At 41.6% G+C, this 10,338-nt stretch overlaps 1 protein-coding gene across 2 annotated transcripts in view; it reads right to left on the reverse strand.

The window, feature by feature from the left end:
• The window catches only part of ASCC3 (activating signal cointegrator 1 complex subunit 3), a 276,330-nt gene extending 267,370 nt beyond the window's left edge, over positions 1 to 8,960 (reverse strand). For both annotated transcript variants that reach the window (XM_086743241.1, XM_086743242.1), the window contains exon 1: positions 8,870 to 8,960. The gene's annotated coding sequence lies outside the window, so the exon portion shown is untranslated. The remainder of the gene's footprint in view (positions 1 to 8,869) is intronic.
• Positions 8,961 to 10,338: the final 1,378 nt, after the last annotated feature.

Raw genomic sequence — 10,338 nt, forward strand, 5'->3', positions numbered from 1 at the left:
TGCACTGAAGACCTACCTAAGTTTGAATCTACAAGCACACACAAAGATACAGCCCCCAACGCTAGCTACTTCGCCACAGAGACGGCATTGCCAGGTTCCTCGCAGCGCAGCTTCAGGAGGTAAAAGAATTCCTTATAACAGTTGCTAAAGATTCACAATAAAATTCTAATGGCATAAACAACTTGAGGTTACTGCACAGAGGTACAACTGGACAACTACCTGCAAATGAAAATTTGTGTAAGTAATCATCAGTGCACATAAATAGGCTTACTGTAGCAGAAAACCAATAATAAAAGCTTTTATCTTTCTTCTGAGCTCTAATGGGAAGGCAAGAATAGAAAGACTGTATTTCTCTGCTGTGTGCAGCTTGCTTTAAAAATAACATTCTGCGCAGATCAAGTTAAACCTTTAGACATTACACAATCTGTGATAACAAGCAATCTAGCCACCACCGGAGCTTAACTGTACTTCCACGGTTGATTACCATATCAAAGACCACAAAAGGTCTGAAGGTGGCCACAAGAAAAGCTTCTCAAGACAAGCTTTCCCACTCTAGCACTACTTCTAAACCATGCTGGGGAGTTGTTTCTTGGTTGTCCATCCCCTCACCTTCCTTCTCCCAGGAGAACAGTTTACAGGTATATTAGTCCTTTCAGGACATCAGAAGGTGGTCTCCTTAACAATTCACTTCAAGATATTAGTGAAATTGATCTGGAAGGGTGAACTGACCTTACATTATATAAAGGGAGAGAACGGATGTGTCTACACATTGAAAAAGAAAAGCAAGAACCAGAAAATAATACTGAATAACATTCTTGCAAAGCTATAGGTAATGGTATTATACAAGAGGCATTTAAGTGTAACATAATTACGCAAGAGGTAAAAGTAATCACATCACAGCTCTTGTATAAAGTTTTGTTACACAGTATCTATACAAACCTGTGCAAACACCTCTATGCAACCAAGGCAGATTAATGTAGAGAATTATCAAGAACAGTATCAGCTTCGGTGCGCAGTCAGGTACATCTCCCATGGGTAACACACAGCTATGCCTGGATATAGACAACTATGACATACTGGGAAAATCCAAACATCTCTTTGGAATCCCATGAGCAGAACTGATCATCCCATGAGCAGAACTGATAATGACTCAGATCTCACCACTGAAGTTAATAAACTGGACCTCTACTTTGGCAGGGCAACAACATTATGTTATTTATTTTTATTAACTTTTCTTAATAATAAAGGTATAATAAGAAAGTGACTTTTAGATAATACAAAATATCTGTAATTAATATAATAGAAGCTTACTTGGGATATCCAAAGCCCAGGAAGCAAGTAAAGTTAACTGAATAATTAGCTTTCAAAAGAGAAGATAAATTACACTTGGCTAAGGAGCTTCGTGTACAACTAAGACCAGGTTTTGCTTTTTATTTTCTTTTGAGAAATATTTCTTATATTTGGTACACAGAAGAAAACAAAGACCAAAGGACTCTTCAAAGGAAATGGGACTACCAGAAGGAAAGCAATTCTACTTCATGTTCCAGCTGCTTCAGCAGCATAAAATGAGCAAGACCAAAAGGAGATATATATTTAACACACACATACCCAAAAGTGCAAAACAGCAAACTGTGTATCAAGTTTCAATTAGGATACCTAAGTCATATTGCTCATGGTAGATACATCGTGTTCATAATTTAGTTAACTCTGCTTCGGAATTCTCCATAGAAAGAAATAACTAACTAAATTTTAGTTATTTCTCATTATCCTACTCTGATTTGATGAGTAATAAATTAAACTAATTTTATAGGGTTGGAAGGGACCTTCAAAGGTCTTCTAGTCCAACCCCCCTGCAAGAAGCAGGGACATCCCCAACCAGATCAGGTTGCTCAGAGCCTCATCCAGCCTGGCCTTGAACGTTTCCAGGGATGGGGCATCCACCACCTCTCTGGGCAACCTGTTCCAGTGTTCTACAACTCGCATTGTAAAAATTGTTTCCTAATATCCAATCTAAATCTACCTCCCTCTATTTTAAAACCATTACCCCTTGTCCTATCACAACAGGCCCTGCTAAAGAGTCTCTCCCCATCTTTCTTGTAGGCCGCCTTGAGGTACTGGAAGGCCACTATCAGGTCTCCCCGGAGCCTCCTCTTCTCCAGGCTGAACAGCCCCAAGTTTCTCAGCCTGTCCGCATAGGAAAGGTGCTCCAGCAGTTTCCCCAAGTTGAGTCTGTTTTGCTTATGACAGTAGCTGCTGAGTGATCTCCCTGTCCTCATCTTGACCCACAAGCTTTTTGCTATATTTTCTCTCCCCCATCCAGCTGAGGAGAGCGAGAAATAGCAGGGCTTTGGTGGACTGACATCCAGCCAGGGTCAGCCCATCACACCCGCAAAGAGAGTTGTAAAGAAACACAAGATTATAACAGAAATACCAGAAGCTGTCTCAAGACAGACAACTGTCCATTTTTTCATTTGTCTTAAACATAAATTATTCTAATCTAGTTTTTAACATTGGTAAGATGTAGGGAAAAAATGGCCAAAATTTCTGCCTAAAAATCTATGAAAAAATGCAAGGGAGCACCTTTTTAACTATACCCTTATAGCCTGAAAACATGCATCCTCCCTTTTCAGGTAGGCCCTTTTATCGAGGGAACAAAATTTAAAAGTTAATTAAAAATACATTTAAACAACACTCAACTACTGAACAGACACACAGTCCCATAAAGTAATACTGTTAGAGACAGGGTCCCTGGTCTTCTTGTCAGAGCTCACATCACGCAGGCACTTCAAACGGCACATTAGCTATTTGATGACCAGTAAATGGCAGCTTCCTAATTGATAATTTATTATTACAGTTTAGTATTAGAACTTAAAAACAAAAACAAAAACAAGTAGTCCTGCATTCCTGTAGTATTACAATACACGCAAACTAGAACTAAAACTAACAGCTGCTGCTCACCCTTTCTGGGCTGACTGCCTACAGTGTTGGCAACGCATTTAAGAGAATACTTAGAGAAAGACACCTGTACCATTTCCTACAGTGAGCAGACTCCTAACCATCTCTTTACAAAGCTTGTAAACATCAGGAATATGTGCTTATTCCATTAAGAAACAGGGAGGAGAACAAAAATTGAGGCATAATGTTACTATTCTTGGCTGATAAAACGAAAAGGAAAACAGCACCATTATGTCTCTAGTAAGGAGGTTAAAGCAGCATTTTTTCCAGTTATGCAATTTTTTTAAATAGTTACATTTCTAGAAATGTAGTTATATTCTATTAGAATGCACGTAAAGTTTCTTAAAATGTGTTTTAGAAAAATTGTACTGTAAGCTAAGAAATATGCACATATTAGTCAAGATTCTCCTATTTAACAATTAAAAGCCTTTGAACAAGTATCATGAGTATTTAGCATGGCAGATACATAAACTGTTCAGATTTATAGAATCAAATTTTAAAGACTCTCTATAAACAAAAATGCCACGCTAATAAGGAAATTGTATAACCAAGCATTTTAATTATATTCATGCTTCAGAGACAACACAGCTCTACACCATACAATGTCATGCTTAGCAATAAAAACTCAGGGAAAGGAGAAGCAAGGGAGGGGACATTTGAGCTTATGGTGTTTGTCTTCCCAAGCAACTGTTAGACGTCTCCTATTTTCTCCCCATCTCGCAGGAGAAGGGAATGAGCGAGAGGCTGAGTGGGTGTTCGGCTGCTAGCTGGGGTCAACTTACCACAAATAATAAATTTATTGAAGGAAACAGAAAAGAGCTTTCAGAGATCCTCTTTATTTTTCCTCAGTCTTCTAAGGAGAGAACAAACTATTTCCCCTTGGAGCAGCAGCTAAGAATAATGTCTTTATATTTCTTGAATGACTTAATCAGAATCCAGTTTCCAAACAGACTCACTAAGCAACTCAGTTCAGCAGTCTTCACCAGTTCCAAAGAAAGGAGTGGTTAACAGATATAAATGTTTCTGACTATGTTTTAAGAAATGTTTGAATGCATGCAAGTCAGTCACTACCGTACAAACTCACCTACGTATTGCACAGCTTCCTCAGAATCCGATTTACAACTGGAAAACTGAAATTTACTCCACAAATCACCCAATAAATACTTCAATCACAGACTCATCATTCCATGATCATCTATTCTTACAGCATGACCAGCTAATGATTAAGATTCAGGCCTGTAATATCTGATTCAGTTTATTTTTCAGGCCAAACTTCCAGTATGCCTTTGGGCAAGCAAGAGTAGCAGATGGCTCAGAGTAAATACACGCCACAGAACAAACGATGGGAAAGTCTGGGGAGGTGTGCAATTCATATCCCTAAGCTACGATCCTAAACTCAGCATACAATGAAATGAGAGCCAGCAACTGCTCCCTCTCTAAAATATCAGTTGATAAAACATTCTCCACCTTTCTGTTAATTATAGTCTTCTCTACTATCAATAAAATTTAACAAGCTAGAAAAAGAACACAAGTTTTAATTCGCACCTCAGAGATAGGCGCTCAGCTAGAGGCCAGCCACCAAACTCTAGTCCGCATGCTGATGTACTGAATAAAACAAAGAAAACATCAACTGCCCTTTCAGCGAGGACAAACTGGTAAGTGCCCAAACAGCCCAGCATAGCCACTGTAGCCTAATTAAGTCTTTATTGGTTTCTCCCTAGCCTGATGGATTTTCAGTAAACTATGCAAAGTTGTGTACAACCTCAAGAGGAATATTCTGTTTCAAGTGACCAGAAAAACCTCAAGGAGCATAGGGCACAAGGATCTTTCACACCACTGGTTAATTCAGTGAGCACTGTTACCACAGAACCACAGCATGCTATCTCTTCCTTCAATCACGTTTTTAGGGACCTGTGCTGGCCAGGGTGAGTTGACCCTGGCCAGCAGCCAAGCATCCACACAGCCACTTGCTCATCCCCCATCACAGTGGGACAGGGGAGAAAGCAGGAAAAACAAAAGTAAGGAAACTTATAGGTTGATATATAGACAGTTTAATACAGGAAGGAAAAGGAAAAAAAAAGCCACAAGCAAAGGAAAGGAAACCACTCACTACATCCCACAGGCTGACCTATCTCCAAAGAACAGACACCCTGGAAGCAAAAAAAAAAAACAAAAAAAACCCCCTTTCTTCTTCCTCTACCTCAGGTTTTATTTCTGAGCATGACAACACACAGTATGGAATACCTCTCTGGCCAATTCGGGTTGGCTGTCCCAGCTGTGTCTCCACCCAACCTCTTGCCCACCTCCAGCCTACTCCCTTGGCAGGCAGGGTGGGAAAAAGAAAGCCTTGATGCTATGCAAGCACCGCTCAGCAACAGCCAAAACACTGGTGTGTTATCAACACTGTTTTAGCCACAAATCTAAAGCACTACAGCTATGATCAAAGTTAAGTCCTAAACTCAGTACAAGAACGTACTCACATTGCCCTATGCAAACAGAGGCAATCAAATTCCTCAGAGACAGATGAGCATAAAGAATGACCTAACTGCAGATCCCCACAAAGATTGTGCTTGCAATAAACATGAAATTGCTCATTTCTGTGATGTGATGAGGTGTTTAAAAAGCAAGAATGGGTAAATACAGAATGACGGGCTATTGATCATAATGTAAGAATGAGGAGGTACATGATAAAACTGCATATTAGAGTGAAAATAATACCAAACGGATTGCCTTTCCTACACAGAACATAATTAATCTAGGAACTCATTGCCAGAAGATGCCAAAAAGACCAGAAGTTCGAGCATGCTCAAAAAAGAATTAGATGAATTAATGGAAGTCAGATACCTTGGTAGTTACTGAACTCAACAGCTTAGAGACAGATCATCAGTTATTTAAATCAGTGACTACTGAAAGCTAATATGAAAGTGAAGGCTTTTTTTTTTTTTTAGTACATTGCTTAAGCACCTGCTACTGGACACCCCAGGAGAGAGACATTAGACAAACATTTTGTTTGAAAACAGAGCTACATGGTGAATTGAAAACAGAGATTCTGAGGATTACAAATTATGATTTAAGAGCCCAATATCTCTAAATCTGTTTGCGGGCTCAACTCTTGTTTCCTTCTCTTAGCTCAAACATCAGCTATCATATTTCTAACAAACTCCCCACTACACATTATAGGTCGTTTGTAAAACTTCTTTTAATTAGATAAGTTTGTCCAAACTAGAGAATGGATTTTGTTTTTTTTTCTTCTTTCTCCAAACATTAAAGCATAATTTGGTTTTTAAAAATGCATAGGCTGGAAATTGCTCAACACCAACTTCAACAATTGCTACTAAAAACAATTTACCAGGAAAACATGAAGCTGTCATTTTGAGTAATGAGGACTTCCAGGAAATTTTGCAAGGGGAAAAGGAAACCTGTTCAGTACTCAAAATACTAATATGAGCTAGAATTAATCACACATTTAAAAGCTTTCAAATTAACTTTACATTATAACTATCCAACAAAAGACAACATGTGCCTTTCCTTCCCCCAACCCAACAGCAGCTCCTTACGACTATGTAAGAGGAATGACACACGTAAGAACACAGACCAGCCTGAGCTCAGCTCAGTATGTATAAAGGATGATTTCTTTTAGGAAAAGAGTTGTAGTTTAACAGGAACGTGCAGAAATACACACTGGTACTTTATGAACAATGCATTTTCTATTAACTCTGTAAAATGTTCTTCCTGACAACAGAATTAGGACTACACTTACTGAATCTGTAAAAGATACTGAGATGCAAGGGATTGCAAATTATCTTGAAAGAACCATATCCAACACGGATAGTAAAACATATTCCCTTAAAGTAAGAATAAGAAACTGCAAAAACAGAGGATGCCAAGAAACAACACATCAGTTGCAGTTTTGCAGAAACACATCTACAGACTACAGCAAGTGACAATCATTATGTCATTTGTCACGCTGGAAACACGGAAAGACAGAAAACATTAATATTTTTAGACAAGAGTGAGGCCTTAAAATATAACCATGTTGTCCTTCCACTAGTCAGTATTAAAAGACTCCATTAGAGTACTGTTGTCTTTGTCACTCATCCTGTCTCTGGAAAGATGCATATCAGTTTAGAAGGATGCAGTGGAGGATAACAAAAATGATGAGCAATGTAGAAGACATTATTTACTCGGAAAGACACAACAGACTCAAGTTACATAGATTATTGAGAGGAGAAACATGTTGATATATTTCAAATACGTACATGTCAGCCGCAGAGAGGAAGGAACAAGAAAACAAAGAGGTGAAAAAGAGCAGCATCTGCTCCTCTTAATTTTAAAACCAGAAAGCCTACCTAAGTATCACTTCAGGTTTAGCTTCAAAGAAAGCTCCATAAACAAAGAACTGACAGAACAAAATACTCTCATCTGACAAATTTCTTACCTTCTCTCTTCAATGGAACTAATGACCTCACCTCTTCCAAAGGCCAGACTAGCTTTCAGAGAAAACTGAGCAGGTCTAACATTTAAACTAATTTATACAAAGGCCCTAGCTGGCAGCTGGCCAGTTTTCCCATATAAATGGGAAGAAAGTTCCTGTCACTATCTACACACCTAATTCCAGGATGATGCAAGTTTACTCTGTCACTTGCCAGAAGCAAGTCCGATCCAAAGGAAATTATTTTATTACAACATCTGCTGAAAAACAGTGTGTGTTTACTTAGACTCAGCACCTCACTGATACAATTAAGACGGTCTTCAGACAAAAGCCAGCTTGCATTTGAAATGACAGCTGACTTAATTTTCTTCCTCCTAAAAAATTAACTCTGCAACCTACCGTGTGGACATACATAAACATTTTTTGCATCTTCTCTGGAATTTCAAGTATTCTTTCTACTCATTGGCTAGACTCAAGTCAAGTCTATCTTCAAGAAAATAACTAAGCTTGATCTCTCCTCGGCTAAAGTTAAGATTACCGGTTCCATTTCAACAGTACTATTTCATAGTCAATTCTTTAAAAAGCCTGAAGACTGAGTATACACAAATGTTAGTACATTATAAACAACAAAATGTAAATTGAGAACTCACAAAAGTTTTTATTTAAAAGTATTATTTGAATTCTAATGAAATTCACTCTCCTGAAGCACATGAAGGGTAAGCCTTAGGAACTAGAGATCATCAGGCATTTTACAAGCAAAGCTGTCAGTCTAGCATTACCAACCAAAATGAAACAAGTAGTACTCCAAAGAGAAAAACACTCCATGTGATCCCATGCTGGTTTTTCATTCTTCATTTCTAGAGCGCTACATTTATTAATACCAGTGGTAAGTACTGAAAGTATTCAAGCCCGTTCAACACCTGTGTTGTTTCTCACTTCACAGTAGTCCTGTTATCCCCGTTTCAATAATCACACTGTGGCCAAGACCAGAAACAGAACGAGAGGAGAACGGGACCCGGCCTTTATTAGCGATCTGGCACCGCCCGCCGAGCTGCGCGCTGGGGCCCGGGCACACGAGGCAGGCCTCGGCCCCACCGCCGGCGGCAAGGCCTGGCACCGGCCAGCGGCCTCGCTGCCCCGACACGGCCGAACCCCACCGGCAGCCCGGCGCCGCCTTCCCCCGCCCCTCTCCCAAGGGCGGCGGGCAGAGACCGGCGGGAGGAGGCGCACCGCCACCGGGGCAGGCCGGGCCGGGCGGTCCCACTCCTCACCGAGGGGGCCAGACCACGGCTCGGCATCAGCACTGGCGGAGAGCAACGTTCGCCTCGTTTGCCGGAGCCCGGCGAGCTCCGGCCGCCACCGAAACCGCTGCCCGCCGCCGAGGCCGCCGCCAGCAGCCCCCCCGCCGCTTCAGCCCGGAGAGCCCCGGCTCCCCGCGCAGCCGCCCGACCCCCGCCCGCCCGCCCGAGCCTCGCCGCGCACCTGCCTTCCGGCCCGCCGGTTCCGCTGCCGCGAAGAGTCGGCGCGGCGCGACACTGCCGTAAAGCGAGCAGGCGGGGCGCTGTGGCTGTGCGCTCTGCGGCCCGGCCCGCTCATCGGCCTGTCCGCCGGCCGCACCCGGGGCGTGCCCCGGGGCGTGCCCCTGCCCCTGCCCCTGCCCCTGCCCCTGCCCCCGGCCCTCCTCCCTGCCTCTCCGCACCGCGGAAGGCCGGCGCCGAACACTGGCCTACATCAGCTACGAGGCGTGCCTCCCCGCCCGCGCTGGCGCCGTCCACGGCCTTGTCTGCGTAGTAAAAGGCCTCTCGCCGAGGTGGTGCGGCTGCTGGGCCGTGGCTTCCAGCCCTCTGTGCTCGTTATGGCTCGTCCATCCCTGCACGGTTACTGCTTCCCAAACCACGTGTGTACACCAGCGTGTGCCTTCCGTGCTCGGCCACGCTTACTCAGTCTTGTGTGTTTCTGAGCAATGGGGTTTCCATTCAAAAGGCATGGTAGTAAAATAACGCTAAACAACAAGCTGTGCAGAGAGAGAGAAAAGAATGAGCTGTGTCAGATAATTTTAGGGCAAAAACAAGTTGCAGGGGGAAAAAAACGCTCACTCTAGCGTCTCTAGGTGTCTGTACACAAATTTAACTGCGCTCTAAAAGGCCTCCAGCTGGATAAGTGTTACCATTCAATTATTTATGACTTCAGCCTTTTCAAGTGTCTTTTTCTGTGTTCTGTCTTATCAAGCATGTAACAGCACTCTTCTGAAATTGCTGAACTGCTTTCACCTGTACAATTCTGGCAAGTATTCTGCTGATGTAAAAGAAGTCAAGAACTCATGCGTGTATGTGCCTGTGTGTATTTGTACAGTTGTTCAAAAACACACTTGCAAGAAGATAGTAATACGCTCCATCCCTTGCTTAAAAGAAAAGAAACATACACAGTTTAGAGGAATAATAAAGTGTATGTATCTTGGAGTTGGTAGATAGTTATGTGAAATTGGTTATAATGTTTCTAGACCACCTATCCTTACAATGTTTGGCTAGTCTAAAAACTGAAAATCCCAATTTTTTATTAGTCCTGTTTAGTCATCATGTTACAAAATATCTTCATACTGAAATTAAGCAGAACTAACAAAAAATAAGAATTATAATAAAGGTCCTGAAACTTGATACCTCAGGATTTCAATATTCTCAAAGCAAATGTGTATGGCCTAAATTGCATGTAACTTAAAAAAGACAGCATCTTAATGTAATTAACAAAGAGAACAATCCTCTTAAGAATTGTTCTAATACTCTGCTCTATTTTTTTTAAGGAATATTTTAATATTATTTCTGAATGCAGATTTTTAATGGAGAGTGAGGACTAGTCATGTGTGTATTCCTTTCCTTAAGATAGGAGGAAATTCCATTACAGACCTGTGAGACAAAGCTGTCGCTTAGTAAATACTAGAGATCTAAGCTTCCTTC

Source organism: Chlamydotis macqueenii, chromosome 3 (assembly GCF_036417535.1).
Source record: "Chlamydotis macqueenii isolate bChlMac1 chromosome 3, bChlMac1.mat, whole genome shotgun sequence".
Classification (NCBI taxonomy): domain Eukaryota; kingdom Metazoa; phylum Chordata; class Aves; order Otidiformes; family Otididae; genus Chlamydotis; species Chlamydotis macqueenii.